At 41.4% G+C, this 19,556-nt stretch overlaps 1 protein-coding gene and 1 long non-coding RNA gene across 6 annotated transcripts in view; one reads left to right on the top strand and one right to left on the bottom strand.

Annotated features, from left to right (window-relative positions):
* Nucleotides 1-19,556, top strand: part of TMEM117 (transmembrane protein 117) — a 277,135-nt gene that overhangs the window by 46,218 nt on the left and 211,361 nt on the right. The gene's annotated exons all lie outside the window — the stretch shown is intronic.
* The window catches only part of LOC144583315 (uncharacterized), a 71,383-nt gene continuing 54,222 nt past the window's right edge, over nucleotides 2,396-19,556 (bottom strand). Inside the window, exon 2 of the long non-coding RNA XR_013537037.1 lies at nucleotides 2,396-2,498. This is a non-coding gene — a long non-coding RNA (uncharacterized LOC144583315). The remainder of the gene's footprint in view (nucleotides 2,499-19,556) is intronic.

Consider the following 19,556-nt stretch of genomic DNA (forward strand, 5'->3'; position numbering starts at 1 on the left):
AAGGGGGAATGGAACGTGGTGAGCAGAAAGCAAAGTCATACTATATTTGAATGAGGGAAGAGGCCATGGCAAATGTATCACCATATATCTTGACTGTCTTCCATAAGGCTGACACAGTCCCCGTGGGCTGGGTGGCAAAGAAGGTGGAGTAGACCAGCAGGTCTGCCTGTGAATTATGATGAGGGAGAGGATGGACTGAAGTTCTTTTTCCTTGGTGGCCTAACCTGATTTGGCCAGGCATATAGAAAAAACTGTCTATGGTTTGTTTGAGAAATAGCTATTTGAAATTAAACAGATTTTTAAAAATTGTTATACAGCGGAGGTTGTAGAATTATTGTGTAATGAAACAGGTATTATTTCAAGGGTTGTCACATAACCCTCTGAGGTCTGAAGGCAACACACATCTGCTCCTGGACCTTGGAAGCCCATGCTCACACCCACTCCTGTGATACAACCACCCAAAATATTTGTTCTTAAACTGAAAAGTACCCTTCATACCCTCTAGTGGTCGAACATTAGAAATGTTCTCCGTGGGACCAGAGGTGGAGGCCTCAAACATAGAAAAACTGTTTCTCTCACCCTCTGGAGAGCACAAATGGCTTATATGAATGTCCCTCCCCCTGGTGTGTGTGTGTGTGTGTGTGCTTATGTGTGTTAAAGTAATAAATCATGGTATAAGAATTCTCGCATGAGAGTGTGAGGTGATACTAACTAAATTTGAAGATGACATCAAACTGGTAGGAGTAACTAATACTCTAGATTCTAGACTGACACAGGATTTAAGATGAACTAAACAGGTTGGATGACTAGGTCAAAGCAAAGAAAACGAGTTCCAGCAGGGCAACTATAAAGTTCTGCATTTAGGCAGGAAAAACTAGGTGCCCAAATGTAAGATGAGTAACAGCTTTCTTCACAATAGAATATGTGAAAAGAATCCAGGCGTCTTAGTAGAGAGCTAAACATGAGTTAACAAAAAAAGCCAACGTAGTACTTAGTTGCATCAACAGAAGTCTAGACCAAGGTAAGCAACAGCTCCTCAGTATTTTACGGGTTTTATCAGCACACAACTGGAAGATGATGTTTAGTTCTGGGCACCCTAAGGAGGGTATTGACAAACTGGAGGGTGCTCAGAGAAGAGTGAGCAGGATGTTAAAAGGTCTGGAAGCCAAGCCCTGTGAAAAATGGTTGTGGGAGCTGGGTATGTTTAGTCTGAAGAAAAGAAGACTGAACAGCCATATGAGACACAGGCTTTAAAGACAGATTTCATTTTATGGCAGGGCATTAGCCTTGATGCCCTTTGGGTACCTTTCAGTTCTATGATTCTGTGACAATCACTTTCAAGGTAGTATCACAACACTGTACAATTATGCAGTGGTTCCTCTCAGGAAAGGGAGAAGTGACTTCCTCAGACTGCAGCTCCTAGAATAACCCAGCCATGTTGGTCACATATATTTTGGAAGCTGTTGTCCAAAAGGGTAGCATTGGCTTTGTCTGTTCCTCCTTTCTCCTTCTGTCCCCCACATCCAACGAGAAAGTGTCTGTGTCTTTAACAATTGAACCTTTCTCTGCGCAAGTACCCCATCACCTCATAGGTAGCCGTTTCAAAAAGAGTTGAAAAGATACAGAAATGTGCCGTACGCTGAATTGAAATGAAAGTCCATTTTTCACATATGCGCCAACTGTATGCTTTCCCTCTTTTGTTATCATTCCTCAGCACATTTCTAGAGAGAAACACCAGAGGGCAGCAAAAGACTTTCAAAAATAAGAAATGGACCAATTGCCAGGCCTGCAAGTCTCGCCAACAGGGCCAGCATCACTGAACACTGGGAACAGTTCCTCTATTGCTCACAGCCACATGTAGTGTTAAAAGTCTAATATCCTCTAGTATTACAGACCCATACTTGTTTATACTGGATAAAATAAGAAAAATAAATGATGCCATGATCCTCGAGGTCACCTTTGGAAAGAAAGAAAATAAAAATGGCAACTTCCGTCTTGGGCCATACCCAGTGGGTGTAGTGGATCAGGGGATCGACTAGGGTTCAGGAGACCTGGGTTTGAATCCCTGCTCAGCTGTGAAATCCTCTGGGGAAGAGGTGGAACCAGTAAAATAACTCCTTAAATATATCACTTACCTCAAAAGCCCTATTAGGGTAACTAAAAGTCAGTTTCGACTTGATGGCAGGAACACCTTTTTTTTGCATCACTCAAATGCTACACACAAGATGAGCTTTGAAGCAGGTGGAGGCTAGCTCTGTTACTTGTGGGTAACAGAGCTGGTAAACCATTCTAAAATGGGTTCCTATGTTATGCCTGTTGCTCTTGAATGCAGACAGCTGCCACAGCAATATGGAGCTGATTGTTTCAGCTGAGAGAGAGGGATATGCAGGCATTATTTTATTTCTTTTTTTCCTGTGCCAACAAAAGGTTGGTTTTGAATAGAGCAGATCTCTACAAAATACTTACATTTACCGTATTTTTCGCTCCATAAGACGCACCTCTCCATAAAACGCACCAATTTTTTAGGAGAAGAAAACAGGGAAAAATAATCTGTTTTCTTTGCTCCATAAGACCCTGTTTTGTGGGGAAAAAGTGTGTCTTATAGAGCGAAAAATGCGGTAGTTTCTAATTTTTCTATAGTTCATAGGATCATAGAAAAATGGAGTTGGGCCTATAAAAGCCATGGAGTCCAACCCCCTGCTCATTGCAGGAATCTAAATCAAAGCACATCTGACAGATGGAGGCCTCTTGAATGCCTCCAGTATTACCACCTCCTGAGGCAATTGATTCCATTGTTGTGCTGCTCTAATAGTTTAGGAAGTTTTTCCTGATATTGAACCAGAATCTGCCTTTCTTTAACTGAGCCCATTATTATGTCTCCTGCACTCTGAAATAATTGAGAGCAGATCTTCCCCCTCCTCTGTACAACAATCTTTCAAGTATTTGAAAAATTCTATATTTCTTTCCTCAGACTTCTCAAGGTTAAACATACCCAGTCATTTCCTCATAGGGCTTCATTTCCAGTCTCCTGATCATCCTTCTTGCCCTCCTCTGAACTTGCTCCAGTTTGTTGGCATCCTTCTTAAAGTGTGGTGTCCAGAACGGGACTCAATAATCAAGATGAGGACTAGCCACTGCTGAATAGAGGGGGGCTAGTATCTCTTGAGATTTGAAGACTATTGTTTCTGTTAATGCATCCTAGAATGGCATTTGCCTTTTTAGCAGCCACTTTGTACTGTTAGCTCATATTCACCTTGTGATCTCCATCAGTTTCAAAATCCTTTCGCTCATAGTTTTACTGAACCATCTTGTAACCATGCATTTGGGGGGTTTTCCCCTAGATGTAGAACTTTGCACTCATCACTGTTAAACTCCATCTGTTGTTTTCAACCCAGTGCTTGAACCTATTAATGTCTTTCTGAATTTCCCCCCCTCCAAGATATAAGCTATTCCACCCAATTTTGTGCCATCTGTAAATCTGAAAAGCTTTCCCTGCACCTCTTCATCCAAGTAATTAATAAAAATGATGAAGAACCTCGGCCCCAGAACGGGTGATACCCCCTTCCTGTGTGGGAAGGAGCCATTGATAAACTCTGAGTAGGATTCTGTAACCAACTATGTATCCACCTAATTCTTGTTCTATCCAGCTACGTCTAGTCAGCTTCCTAATCAGAATGCCATGGGATATTTGTCAAAAGTCTTGCTGAAATCAGGATACAGTAGGGCCTCTGTATCTGCAAGGGATCTGTACCAAGCACCCCTTGTGAATGATAAACAGTGTGGAACACTGTTTTAATAGCGAACGCTATATGTAGGATGGGCCATGGTGCCGTCTAGTGGCCAGTTCTGGTAATGATATTGTGGAAATCTGTTTCTCTAGTGAATGTTGTACATAGCATGGTTTCTGGCTACCTCTAGTGGCCAGTTCTAGTAACTTCATCATTAAAAATATATATACAGTGGTAAGTAAAGGTTCCCCTTGACAATTTTTGTCCAGTCGTGTTCGACTCTAGGGGGCAGTGCTCATCTCTGTTTCCAAGCCATAGAGTCAGCGTTTGTCTGAAGACAATCTTCTGTGGTCACATGGCCAGTGCGACTTAGACACGGAACACTTTACCTTCACACCAAGGTGGTCCCTATTTATCTACTTGTATTTGCATGCTTTCGAACCGCTAGGTTGGCGGGAGCTGGGACAAGTGACGGGCACTCACTCCGTTGCGTGGATTCGATCTTATGACTGCTTGGTCTTCTGACCCTGCAGCACAGGCTTCTGCGGTTTAGCCCGCAGCGCCACCACGCTGTGGTGCCTCACTTAAAGCGCCGCCAATGGTGTCTCACTTAAAGATTGCCTCACTTAACGAGGAAATCGCTGTATGATTAGGTTTTTGCGATCGTTTTGGAACCTTACTTATCATTGTTCTAAGTTTATTAAAATTGGCTTTCCTAAAAACAACATTCGCATGCGGTTACACACCACTTTTGTTTTCTTTGACATCAAGAACTGAAGTAGATCGTGGTCACAATTAAGTACTGTTAATAAATGGAATGGTTTAGAAGGAAGTGGAATATTTTCAAAGTGGTATGATTAGGTCAAATACAATTATATCTATCAGTAAAGAAAGTGTGGGGGAGCAGTCTTTCACTGAAGAGTCTTGTGGCAACTCAAAGACTAGCAGGTTTTATTGGAACTGAGGTTTTGTGGGCTGCAGTCCCTCAAGTGCATGCGGAAATACCATATAAAGAAACATGATAGTTATACATCTAACTGAAAATAACTGAGGTGGAATCCTGCCTTGTCCTGTCTCTCTCTAGGCACTGATTAAGCATTAAAATTAGGCAGCACACAAAGAACTCTGCAGGGGAATGTTTCTCTCTCCTAGGTCAATGTGGAAGACTGCTGTCACTATCCTGAAACCAACAGATATTCAAGAGAAAACCCAGCTTGAAGCTGTCAGATGGGAGTTCATTAGCAAACTTGCCTGGGAATTTGGTCCCAATAAACTGTGGGAATTGCTAGGTTACCACAGAAAGTGTATTCACCCTGCTGATCTTGCTATGCCTGTTAGTAGCTGGGTAGTCACTCATTCTGATTGTCATATACTTTTGATTGGGATAAAAAAAACTTATATATGTTCTGAGCAGTGATAGAAAGCAGCTGTGACTCTCTCTTGCATTGCTTGGCCTCGATTTATTTATTTATTGAAAACCTGAACACCTTCAAGTTTTTAAAATTATCTTGTCTGGAGATTCCCTTCATCTTTTTTTGGGGGAGCGGTGTGAGTGTTATTGCACATGGACACACCAACACAGGCATGCACCCCAGATGACTTCATCCATCTGTCACGCTGAGGTCTAGCCTAGCCTTCCCTCAGCATGGTGCCTTCCAGGTATTTTGAACTACAACTCCCGTCATCCCGAGCCAGTATTGCTGTGTGTCAGGGAAAGTGAGACTCATAGTCTGTCATCATCTGGAAGGCACTATATCAGGGAAGGTTGAAAGAATGAACCTTCAGACAGTAATAAGTGTGTTAGTCTTGATGACACAGCAAGACTCCCTTTTTCCTCCTCTGCTTGAGGCTGTACAGGGAGCAACAGGGTGAGGAGTCCACCCTTTTCTGTGAAGAATGGAGCAGTGCCCACAGCACTTCATGGACTTTCACGTCAAAGACCTACAGCAAAGGTGTTGCCTGGGGGTAACCATGGCAACATCCCATGAATCTCTTTGAATAGTCTTGGGTTGTGTTGACAGGTATCCCAGGCTTTGTTCCTTTTTCTGTGTGTGAAATAATTACGACGTCCACTGATAGTGATATTGTTTGGGAGGAGAAAGTAGAGTTTCTCCACTATGATACATTGCAGCTACCATAAATGTTGATGTTCCTGTCAAACTAAAGGTTCTTGCTTCTTGTCACACAAAGTGATTCTCCCCAATATAAGAGTGCAGTTGAAGTAAACAGATTATGCTTTCTCCTCCTCCCCACCCTATTGCTTTATCCATTGTTATGTGCATTAGTCGAGAGAAAAGTGTGCATACTGTATCTGATTATTAATAATAAAGGCAATTCAGTTTATGTAGAGCAAAAGAAAAAGTGATAATAACTTACAATCTTGGATCCCCCACGCACCCAATAATATAATACTCAGCTTTGTTGAAGGAGCAATTATGAGTGGCTGTGGCATGCTTAAATTGAATAGTCAGAGGCTGAAAACAGTGCCGTTATTTTAAATGTGGAGTGGGAGGCTTAATCCACAGATTAATATCAGACAAACTGATTCATTCCTGTATGTGCTCATGAGTAGGCTGGGCTATTATAAGCTGTAACTGTGCTCAGGAACGTCATGGTATCAGGGTCTGCCGAGGATGGTTGCACCAATATGCACTAGTTTGTGGAAGCAATTTGTGGTCTGAGCAAGAGATTCCTGAACCCAAAAATTCAAGGGTGAGCATCCTGCTACACTTACAGAGCTGGTGTGACTCCTCTTCCTAACTGGAATCTGGTAATAAAGTGACTGGCCAATGGGATTTGAGGTTTGGGTGCTTCCAGAGCACAGGTTCAGGAAATATGCGACAGATGTTGGACTGCAGCTTCCACCAGCCATAGGCAGCACTAGCTAGTAGTGACGGGGTCATAGGAGTTGCAAGCCCACTACCAGCATCTGGACCTGTGGAGGGCCAAAGGTTGCTCATCCCAGTTCCAGATAGAGGATTCCAGCATCACTCATCAAAAGACATTGCGCAGATCGTCTGCATTTCCCTTTTAAGTGATTGCCTGTATAAAGAAAAAAGACAGACAAAGCATGTAGAAGGCATGGAAGTTTCAGATGGAAGAAGACAGTGTCTGGACATGTAAAATACCCTGGGACAGGGTGAATAAACAAAAGAAAAGCCTTATTGGGCATCAGCCTTTGAGATTTCACCCTGTGAGTGAAATGACATTTTTTTCCTTTGGTGTCAACAGAAATGTTTTAATATAAGTGCAATCAGTCAATCAGTCAATCAATCAATCAATATTTGTGCAAACCATGTCAATATAAGGATGAAAAAGAAACAACTCACATGGTGGTTGGTTTACAGTTCTTAGGAAGTATCTACAAGGGATTGATAGGACCACTGTGGCTTATATAAATTGAGTCTTCTCTAGGGAGATCCAATAAGAAATCAAAGCTTGTAGCTCAGTAGATTGCTTCATCACAGTATCGCTGTTCAAGAATTCACCTGAGCATATGTGGACCAAAAGCCAGAGGGGGGCAGAAGCTCCACACAAGCCATGCTTTCCAGTTCTCTTAAGTTCAGGGTTCTCTTCAAAACTTCAATTAGTTTCCAATCATGCTTGGTTGGGACCTGCTTAGAAAGCCTTCCTGCAACTAAGAATGTCCTGCATGAGATTTTGCAGGCACAAATCTGCCCCCTTGCTTTTGGTTAATCCCTGTGTCTTCAAGCAGACACATGAATAGGGCTTCTCTTAGCCTTTTTGGCTTTTTTTTTTTGTGCTGTTATTGCAGGCACCCAGTGTGATGTAGTGGAGAAAGTGATGAACTAGGACTCTGGAGACCAGGGTTCAAATCCCCACTTGGCCATGGAAACTCACTGGGGGAGTGGAACTGGTAAAACCTCTCCTTAAATATCTCACTTACTTTGAAAGCCCTGTGAGGGTCCCTATAAGTCAGTTTTGACTTGACGGTACACAGCAGTAGCAACAACATGCTGCCATGAGCGTTTATGTTCGTGTATGTTGGCTTGAGTTTCAGTGAAAGAATGACCAAAGCTAAATGTGAGATGTTGGCTAAAATCTTGTTGCTTATCTAAGCTTTGAATCAGTGGGGATTTGGTGAGGCAACTCTTCCATAGGTTTAATAGATTCAGTGAGCGTACTTTAGGTGCAACTTACTATACTACGCACCAGGTTGCAGAATGTATCAGACTACTTGTGAGAAAACAAAGAAAGCAGAGAGAGAGAGAAAGATCTGTGACTGGACAGGTTTCCCAAATGCTTCATGACCTTAAGAACAGTGTAAGAAGATGAATTGTTATGGCTTATTGTGACAGCAACAGCTAGCAAGCCTTGCCTTTCCCCTTGCATGTTTGATGGTGTTTAGCTCCAAATGAGATGCTGGAAGCACTCTGTTATGAGTTTCAAAATAATACCAGATATTACCCAGTAGGACAAATGATTGATGACTGTATAGCGATGCAGATGTATGTAACTCCCTTGTTAGGACTGCTTTACTAGCCAGTAGTCTGTTTTCAGGCACCATTCAAAGTGCTGATTATGGTCTACAAAGTTCTGTGTGACTTAAATCCTGTGACTTGGCTAGCTGAAAAATCACGTTCTTCCATAGGAGCCTGCCTGAGCTTTGAGATCTTTGAAAGAGGCTCTTCTCTTATTCCTGCTGCCCTCAGAGGCACCTTGGGAGAAGGGGGAACATGCCCAGGAACTTTCTCAGCATTCACTTGCAGGCTCTAGAATTCTCTAACAAAGCAGACTACATCGGGCTCAGATGCCCTTCTCTTGGCAAGGGGGAAAAAATCAGGTAATGGACCAGTTGCTGAGGAAGGTACTTTTTACTGCATTGGCATTTTCCTTTGTCTTATTGGTATATTTAAAACTTTGTTTTAGATTACTTGAAACTATGGCCAGAATCCTAATGCTTTTCACCATGTGTAGGGATACGTGTATAAGCTACTGTGGCTAGTTAATGAGGCAATGGTCCTTATGTCCAGCACCCAATTAATCAGTTATAGTATCTCTCACCATTTTGGTAAATTTTGCAGGACTCTGGCCAACGTTTTAAATCTATTGTGTTTAAAGAATTAGAACTTCTATTTTTGTGCCTGAAACATACATTTAATAAGTAGGTCATTTATCATTGTTTCAACCATTACGGTTGAAATTCAATAAGCAGGTAAACAAACACTTCCAATATCTTGAAGATCTGTGATGCAAATAAGCCCCCCACTGATGCCTTTATGAATAGCTGTTGTGGTCAGTTGCCTGCTGGTGACTTATGTTCTGGTGATATGCCTCTCCATACTTAGCAAGGCTCATACTGGACAACAGACACACAGCTCACCTTTATGGCTTCAGAAAACTTGCTGGCACTTATTCTTTGCTGGCATCAATTTGAAGAACTCAGGGTGACACCCATGTCACAGTGGGGTAACATAGCAGGATATTTTGGAGGAAATAAATAAATAAACAATAAATAAATTCTACACAATGGGAGATTTACCATATTTTTCTGTATATAAGACTATACTGTTGTCTAAAATCTTTGGACTAAAAACTGAGGGTCGTCTTATACACAGAAGTAAACTGAGGTGAAAAAACAAGTGGAGGGGAAAGCAGGAATCAAAGTGATCCTGCAGGGCTTTGATCCCTGCTTTCCCCTCCACTTGCTAAGCCTTAACAAAAGGAAAGCAGCAATCAAAGTGCTGCAGGATCGCTTTGATCCCTGCCTTCTCCCCTGCTTGCTAAGTCCCATGGGGCTTAGCAAAAGGAGGGGGGAAGGATCAAAGCAATCCCGTGGCTGTATAAGGGGAAAGGGATCAAAATGATTGTGCAGTCGTGGAATTGCTTTGATCCCTTTCCCCTCCTTTGGCTAAGCCATGCAGGGCTTAGCACAAAGGGAGAAAGCAGGGATCAAAGCCATCCTGCAGCACTTTGATCATTTTTATCCTACATTTGCTAAGCCCCACTTAGATGTCTTAATTTTGGGTTAGAAAAGTGGGTGGCATCTTATACACGGAAAAACATGGTACCTTGTCTAGGTTTGTTGTCAACAGACCTTTCCTCACTTGTTCTGCACAAATTTGTGTGCCTCTAGTGCATGACTCTAGACTTATGTGCCTCTAGACTCTTACTGGCAATTTTTTTCATGTGTAAGTGAAATTTTGCAGGTCATGACAGCAAATTACCACTAATTAACTAGGTGTTGGTTGAATTTCTAGTCACACACCCATCACATTACAGGCACACACACAGAAATATGACTGCCATCTTGTTAATTGATGGCAATTTGCCACCACAACTTACCTGGCTTCATTGATGCACACGTAAATCACCAGTAGGATTCTAACCATAATATGCTAGATATTTTTGTACAGTTTCTGGGGCGACTGTCATTTTATATAATGGATGCTGTGCAGTTGGTAGAAATGGATGGGGAAAAATGAATTGGAAGTATGAGCTGCAGTTGTTAGGCTGCTGGAAATAAGAAATGTCACCTTGACCACTGTTCTGGCTGATTGCTGCTATGGCCTTTGACCCACTGCAGCAAGCAAAAGCAAAAAATGAAAATCACAGCGCTAGAACCTATTAAAATGGAAGCAATCTAGTTTAAAAAAGAATTGTGTGTTCGGTTTCAACATATTTTTATCAGACTGGAGGAAGGAGAAAAGAATAGTTGTTTTTGTTGTTGTTTAGTCATTAAACCATGTCCAACTCGTTGTGACCCCATGGACCAGAGCATGCCAGTCCCTCCTGTCTTCCACTGTCTCAACAAATTCATGTTGGCAACTTTGATGACACTGTCCAACCATCTTGTCCTCTGTCGTCCCCTTCTCCTCTTGCCTTCATACTTTGCCAACATCAGGGAAAAGAACAATGGCATTGGCTAAATCATTGTAATGCCTCCTTTACTTCCTTTGTACTACTTAACAGGGAATAAATTAGAACAAAATTGGCAGCAGTTGGAAAGAAAGTTTTAACACCCTGAATAAATGCTGTATTGATTGATCAGTGGCGGTAGTCTTCAATGAGGCTTCTAACAATAAAAATGCTCATGAAGCATCAGTACCCAATTATCAGTAGTAATGGAGAAGCCAATTATAGACAATAATTGAATAAGGTTTGGAAAAATGGTTTGAGAGTTTTCTTTCCACATTACCACTCATGTAAGGGCTGGCTGGCCCAGCTCACAACTTACTGTACCATGACAAATCTTAGAGTCTGAAAAGAGCTTTTTAAACTGTGCCCTGCTTTTTTGCTGCTTGACAGAAGGGTGGGAAGTGGCAGGGGTCTGGTATTCCCATAGAACATGGCTGGTGGGTTGCATCCAATTGAAGGAAAAATCTACTGTTTGGATGGATGGGGCACCCAATTCCCAACATCTCTCTTATCCAGCCTTAGGGTACAAGGTGTACTTAAATTTTCCAAGATCTGGTAACAAACCAAATGCACTTGTCTTTTCTGGACTAATCCTCCCAGACTTCCCTGGTAACTGCAGCCACTGGCCATGTTGCCTGTTTTTGTGTGTGTGTTTGTGTGTGTGTGTGTGTGTGTGTGTGTATCTGGGTGCTCCCTTTATAAAACATTTTTTTGCTAAGCACCAACGTGTAGTTCTGTTGCAAGAAAGGGTTTCACTTTTACACCTAAAGAGCTAAGGTCTTTCTGTCTCAGAGTTTCGACCAAGAAAGACAATCGTATTGAAGCATAGCTTGCTCTCAGGAAACAAGGGACTTAGGTAAGCAAGTTATACTGCTTCCACTGTGCACTAGGTAGCTGGTGCGCTGGGGTCCTATCTCGTGCTACCACGTGCTTATTTTCTGGATGCTTTCCAAAGGAGCCTCTTTGTTGACTGAACTACTTAATAAAGAAGGAGGTGGAAGCTACGTATGATAGGTCCCTTCTCTAATTAATTGTTTTCCAGCTGGAAGGCCTGGCTGTTTAGGTAAGGGCTTTAACAAAGAAATAAGATAGTCATTCCTGGTAAAGATGTTTATGTCATATGGGTTTCTCTTCAGAAAATAGGCCAGATAAAGCAATAGGGTCACAGAGCAATATCCAGGGCTGGCTCTGTCTTAAGGCAACATGAGGAGACTGCCTCAGACAGCAGGTTTTAGGTGTCACGAAAGAGTAACAAATGGTTAGGCATTTTCTTTGTTGTTTTATTTACTACCACAAGAGACACTCGTGGGATTTCTGCCTCATACGCCAAACTAACATGGTTGGATGGGGTGCTGTGCACCTTAATGCTGGGTGAGTGGTAAGGGGGATACCATGTACTGTTCTGCTTTATGCCACAAAATATCTTGATCCATCTCTGATATTTCCTGAAGGCAGTAAAGGTGCAGTGTATGCAAGCTTCCCCAGGTCTCTGGGTGGTGTACAAACAAGCAAAAACAACAACAACAACAAAAAACAAAAACAAAAAAAACAACAACCAACCACTTCATTCCCATAAGAACATAATAACACAATCAAAATGATGATATAACTGACTTGAGTGCAGTAATCTACAGGAACCAGAGGTTCAGGCATTAAAATTAACATCATTTGAGGGTAAGATGTCCTTAAAGGTGGTCTTGTATAACTCTGTTTTGAGCAATTTCTAGAATATTGGAAGGGAGAGAGGCTGGTGCACCTCATCTGGTGGTTTATTCCACAAAGTGGGCTCTGTTACTGAGAAAGCCTGACTCCTCATTGTTGTCTTTCTGGCTTTCCTTGGCTTAGCCATCTTGAGCATTGTGGATTGGGAGAAGTGTGTGGAATGGGAAGCATATTTTTTCTGGAGGTCTAATTCTTGCCCAGTTTACAACACTTTTGTACAGCATGCTTGCATTGCAGATGACAAGCCTGAAAGGACTTCACACTGCAGCATGGGCACCAGTCCTGCAGTGGTGGCACCATGGAGCTGCTTCCCTTGATCTCCCCAATAGCATAATGATATCTGCACCTCTTCCTCACCTATGACTTGCTGGTACTGTTAATTCGCCACTCAAATACTCCTAGGATCAGACCATTAGTCCCGCTAACATAAATGAGGTTGATTGGACACTCATATTTAATTTTGCTCTCATTAATTTTTATTATCCCTGCACTTATTCCCTAAATAGTTTGGCTTGTTTCCAAAGAGGTGCTTTAGGTGCTCTGAAAGACTAGGCCATGCCCAATGGAATATTTGACTTTTCTCTTTGAACCGCAGGCCATCGTGCCCAGTTACATGTGCTTTTGCAAAAATTCCCAGTTTGAAGTATGGCAAAGAGGGATGATGTCTGCAAAATGGAAGACCAAGATCCCTAAGGCAGGTGGAACTGCTTGTGTCTTTCTTTGGTCTTGACTCTTATTCCATTTTATTGGTATTTATTTACAGATTTTTAATGCACCCAAGCAACCATACAATGGTTTTAGAAATGGAAAAGACATCATGCAGAATATTTAAAATATTTTCAAAGGAAAGGTGACAAATACTAAAGCATTGAAGAAAACGATTCAGTCATAAATATTCTTTAGAGAGGCACACAATTTAATAATTCTTAAGAGACTAGGGGATGTGTAAAGATGTGTCTCTGGTGACCAGGACCAAGACCATCCGTACTCTTGTATTTCATATCACTATGTACATATGGATGTGAAAGCTAGAGATTTAAGAGAGCTGACGGGGAAAAAATGATTCATTTTAAATGTGGTGATGGAGGAGAGCTTTGTACATAGATACCCTGGACTGCCAGAAAGATGAACAAGATCAAATGAAGCCTGAACTATCTCTGGAGGCAAAAATGTTGAAAATGAGGCTGTCTGACTTTGGGCACATCTCGAGAAGGCAGAATTCTCTGGGAAAGATGATAATGCTGGGGAAAGTGGAAGGAAGCAGGAAAAAGAGAAAGACCAAATACGAGTTAGGCTTATTCCTTCAGGGAAGCCTCAGGTTTGAATCTTCAAAACCTGAGCAGGGCTATTCAAGACAGGACATTTTGGAAAGTGCTCATTCATACGGTCGCCATAAGTTGGAAGTGACTTGATGGCATGTAACAATGACAAAAAGAGACTGACGTCAGTGTAGGTACCAGGCAGGGCTGCTTGACAAAGATATCCCATAGGTTGGGAGCCACCACACAATTATACAAAGACATTCTCCCAGATCTCCACCCACCATTGTGGGAACACCCAGCGGAGGATCTGAGATTACACATACAGTATTTTGTATACATCCATAATTTTAAATTTTGCAACACTCTAATATGCATAAAGAAAGAAGGAATCTGCTGAAAAGTGCGCCCCACTGTGATGGGTCTGAATTTCTTCCTTCTAAATGCACTTGGCCCTTGTCAGCTTTAAATAATCAGTGAGGGCTTAAACTGAAGGGAGTCTGCAGAAGCTCTGACAGGGAACGGCTGCTTCAGATCTTAAAAGTTTAATGCCCTTGGCAAATGATGATTTTGGACAGATACAGTGACTGCCAGATAGGGAAACAATTAAACACAAGTTTTGCATACTGGTAAGATGAGTGTCTCTGATAACTGCTGAGAAGAGGCAAAATGAAGCAAATACATGAAAAATCTGAACTGTAGTTAGAAGTGAGACATCTCCAGACTATATATCTATTTCTTTAATTTATATCAACCGAGACTGGGACTCATTGCTTCCCAACATGATTAGAGGAACTGATGTAAATAAAAATATAGAGTGTCCGCTAATTTTTGCCCTCTTGGATAGCTTAGACAAGTTACTTTTTGAACTGATGGCCATGCTGATGCATTGGTTTTGAGACCAGTGGTTCAAAAAGTAATGCTTTCCAAGTTCTAGTTGTGAGCTGGTTTTAGCCCAAAAAAGGACTTTGCCCAATTCTGATTATAGGCTGTGAATCAAGAAACAGAAAGAGAAACAGGTGTCAAGAAGACATTGGGGCTTGTTTTTATAGGGAGCATACTCAGTGCCTGGCAAGGAATTCTGTGTTGCTTTGAAATAAATCAGTTTTATCTGTTTTTAGCTTGCACTGAATGCTATGGAACCAGACTAAGAATAGCTAGAAGCTAGAGGGCACTGTAGCTAAACATTTTGCAGTGTCTCAGTTAACATACAACAGGACTGGTTAGAATTTAGAAGTAAGGATAGCTTGGACCTGTGTTTGTTAGATTTCAGCCATCTGATTCATTGCTCTCATGTGGAGGAAATAGTAAAGAGGAAGCCAGCATTTTAAGTTTGGTCACCTTTTGTTTTTGGCAGACCTACCAAGTGCAGCATTAAAAGTCACATGTAGAACAGTATATCTTCTGTTTGCCCCTAGAATATATGTTGCAACAAATGAATATTTAACATTTTGTCTGTAAGGGCTGAGTGATCCCATCCATTAATCATATTTGTCTAATTATTTTTCCATACATAATAAATAATGAATAGGAAACAACTGTATCCATATGGTTTGGGCAGGCATTCTGCAAATGTTAAGCTGGGGAGCAGATGGGATTTCTTGATTGCTTCTGCGAAAAAGTGGGAGGCAGTTTCTCAGGACAGTATCTTAGATTGTGTATTCTGAGATGGCTCTCTGCCTTCATCTTCACACCTCAGGACCTATTAGCTGACTGTGACAATGACATGTTTTAAAGCAGCAATCTAGTTCCTGAACATAGTGTTCATGGGGTGGTGATTGGTGATCAGTGAAGCCATTAATGTAGGGAACCTCAGCTGACCCAGTACAGTTACCCTACAACTATTGATCAGCTGCTACCCACATCTTCAGCATTGACCAGCTTGGCAAAAGCTGGTGGGAAACATGTGAAGGGCCACAGATTCCCCAGTCTTGCCACACAGCACCATATTCTTGAATGAGATGGTTCAATGTTTTATCCAGTCAGTGCTGCTTACAAACTCCAGTCCAAGGGAGCGCTCTCTCTTTGTATGTGATTTGTGTTTTTGAGTCAGAACTGACGTATACTGACCCTAGTAGGGCTTTCAAGGGAAGTAAGATATTTAAGGAGTGGCTTTAGCAGCTGGCTGGATAGCTTAGTCATGTAGGGATCTGGCTGCAAAGCCAGAGGTTGGGAGTGTATTTATCCACTGTGCCTCCTGCGAATAGAGCCAGCCTGTGTAGCCCTAATCTCTCTTCAAAGCAGTGCAAATCTTCTTCTTGGTTCCTAGCTAATCTGAATCCCCTTAGCTTACCTTCTCCAGCCATACCTTATCACCAGTCCTCAGCCTTACCCATAAAGTTGGGCAGTTTCACAATGTTGGCTCTCTTGAGAATGCCAGTACTTATTCCATGGGGACATGTTTTCAGACAAACAGTGAGAACCATCACGATTCACAAAAAGGAAGGAACATGTAGTTTAATATTTGGATTTTTCCCTTTCTTTTGTCCCAATACAACACACTTTTTAGGAGAACCCCCAATAGATTTGTAGTTTCCCCCCAGCCATTTTTTAATCTGTTAACAACAACAACAATAACAACAACAACAACAACAACAACAACAACAACAACATGTAAATAGCAGCTGAAACCTGGCAACACAGGCACTGAAGAGTTTAATGTTATAGAATGTCTACTTTGTAGATCTAGTTTTATGTGAATTTTGCAACCAAACATCACTTTGAGTAACTGAAATGTCCGACTGACAGTGACGGCCAAGTGATAAGTCTCCCCTGCCTTCTCGGGAACATCATTTGCAATTCATGACCTTCTGAAAGTAAATAATGAGATTTTTAAAATTTCACGGTGGTTGGGAAAAATCAAGAAGAAGATTGTCTAATTTAGGAGAACCTACGTCTTAAAGCTGATATGTTTTCCACAAATTATATGAGCAAAGATTTAGGAACGACATATGCCCTTTAATCAAAATTATTCAGTACAGCAAGTGACATGGCTGACAATTTAAGTAACAAAGGCTTGTTGGCACCTAAGGTATAAGTTTTGTTATTAGTCTTGAAGGAGCCACAAGAAATTCTGTTGTTTCTTCTGTAATAAAGTAACTTCACTATCCACCAGCTTGTTTATCTGTGGTGCTTGTGTTCCATGCATTTGTAATCCACCAACGATTTAAAAGTTTGTGGTTTTATTTCAATGTACATTCTGAAAAAGGCTTTTTCTCAATGAATTGTGAAAGAAAGCTGCGCAAATTCATTCTCTCTTCATTTTTACCTACCTGCAATATAATATACATAGTATACGTTTTTTCCATGGCAGGACTAACAAGCCTAAAATGCTTTTATCTGCTGGAATCAGTTCCTAATTACTAATTAGTCACTGTTATTTAATTAGGCTATCTATTTGGTGAATCCTTCATTAATCACACTCAGTTTGGTGTTTGGCCAGCTGTTGGTGGAGATTGTGGAGCTCAACTGAGATTAGGTGCATGCTGTGCTGCAGCTGTATTCTGAGTCTGACTCTTCTCTGCCCATTGTCTCTAAGCGGGATGGTAACAGTCCAATAAATGGGCCAGTAGTGATGGATCATATTCGGGAGCAAGAGGAAGGTGAAATATTTCCTGTAACTAACAAGTGGGAATTTGCCTACACACAGTGCTCCAAAGATGGCTTACAATAAGGTTTGCAATAGTAAGGGTAGAATTCCGATGGAATTATTATTAAAAAATACCAGGCACAGTAAATCAAAATTATAAAAACATTGACTGGTATTACATAACAGATCCAAGTTTTAAGCAAAAGCCTAAGTATCTGTTAAATATCAGTGCAGTATGTATGCTGTTCATAATACTGCCATTTTTGTAGTTCTGATGGTGTGATTTCTGAGATCTGCAGCTGCTTATAAAACTGTGTGGAATTTCTTGATATTGTTCCCAAAGCCCCAATGACTACAGGGACCATGAAGGTGTGTTTCATCCACAAGCAAGATGTTTCAATTGCCAGATCTCTGCATTTTGTTGGTTTTTCCAATTCTTTGTTTTCAACTCTGGCATCCCCTGGAATTGCAGTATCAATCAATGATCCAGACATTTCTTTTTTCTATTACTACTATGTGTGGTATGTTACGTTCAAGGTGTCTATCAGTTTAGGCCTGGAAATCCCACAAGATCTTGACTTGTTCATTTTCTGGCACCTTCTCTACCTGATATTCCCAGGGGTTTTTGGAGGCTGACAAGTTATATTTTTTGCATAATGACCAGTGCACTAATTTTGCCACTCTATCATGTCTAATTTTGTAATCTGTTTGTGCAATCTTTGGATACTTGCAGATGAGATGTGACAGTTTCATCTCTCTCTCTCTCTCCTTTTTGGCAGGGTCAGCATTTGCTGTTAGCACTAATTCCTTGGATTTTAACTTTCAAATTGTTTTGGAATGCTTCAATTTCTTTCTTAATGGTCCTCAGTTTTAGCCATGCCCATGTTGAATTATTGCCATGCCTTCTATGATGATGATGATGATGATGATAATGATGCTGTTTTGTCTAGGATGCATTTTAGAAGGATGTTAGCTGGAATATATCACACAGCATTAAAAGAAGTAGCCATTTGTAAAGCTTGTTAGCTTCCTGGTTTTCGATGAATGTGGAACTCACTCGACCTTCAGGACTTTTAATTAAAGCAGTTGATTTCCTTTTTCATCAGTTAAGTTGTCCTTCACTTTCAAGGTGACATACTGCTACAGTCAGTAGCTTCTAGAAAAGGCATCTGCAAACATTTGGTGAGCCAGTCACAGACAAAACTACTTTAATCTATGCTTTCATTTTAATTTGGAATGTTTGATCAGTACCTGGAAAACATCATTTTTGGACTAAAATTCCCAGAATCTCCAACAATCCTGGCCAGCAAAGGGAGTTGCTCCAGTATGGGTATAGCTCAAAAAGCTTTTATCTTTAGTGCAGTCTATTTTATCTCACACTTGAGTGATCTGTCCATTCACATGCAATGTTTCTTCTCTTGTGAGAAGGATCCAGACAACACTTCAGAGTGTTCCAGTTTCTCCCCTCTTTGATTACCGACTTCCCCTTGCTCAACCCCTTCCCCACCTTTTGTCCCTGCCAGCCATGGTGTTTTCTCCTTTTAATTTATTTTTCCTCCCAATGAGTCAATGCTGCACCAGATACAGTATAAGTACTGAAGGACATATCCAATGTATCTAGAACTGCACTCTGGCACTTAGGAAAATAGTTTAAACACAGAGAAGACAAAAATAGAGGAAGGGGTTTCTCTGTTGTCCCTTTTAATGTCACAACCTACTGCATCTGCCATGGGGTTGTCACCGCAGTGAATGTTGCCCACAACTCATTTTAGAGCGGATTAATTAACCACACTAGTTGCAGAACAGGATCATCAGGAGCACTGCCAACTGCACTAAAGAAACAGCTTATAAAAGGAGTGGGATAGATCAATATTACTGAAAACGTGTGGGGTCACCAGAAAATAGGGTGCACCAAAGCACACTGAAAGCAACCCAAATAGCAAGCATATCTGTCCACTTGATTACCCTCTGAAATTATTGTATTCCTGTAGTCCTCTGTTTTAGGGGTGGGCTGTTCCAAATCAGCATTGTTTCCACAGTTATTGCCTCCTTTCTCAACTAACAGGCCAACTTAAAAAAAAACCTACAGGAAAATATTCTAAATATGCATTCAATAATTCTTGCATTGATTGGACACCTTATATGATAGATTCTCAATAAGAATAAGAGTAAGAATGGCATCATGTTCTTTCTGACTTATTGCAACTCTCTAAGCCAGGGGTCTCAAACTCAATTTACCTGGGGGCCACTGGAGGCAGAGTCTGGGTGAGGCTGGGCCGGATCAGATTTTCTAGCAAGAGCCTGAGGAAGCTGTCCAGGAGTTTCCTTAGCCCGGCTGGGGTTCCAAGGAGGAGGAGGAGGGGGGGCACGTGAGTCCTC

The sequence above is a fragment of the Pogona vitticeps genome, chromosome 5 (genome assembly GCF_051106095.1).
Source record: "Pogona vitticeps strain Pit_001003342236 chromosome 5, PviZW2.1, whole genome shotgun sequence".
NCBI classification, from domain to species: Eukaryota; Metazoa; Chordata; class Lepidosauria; order Squamata; family Agamidae; genus Pogona; species Pogona vitticeps.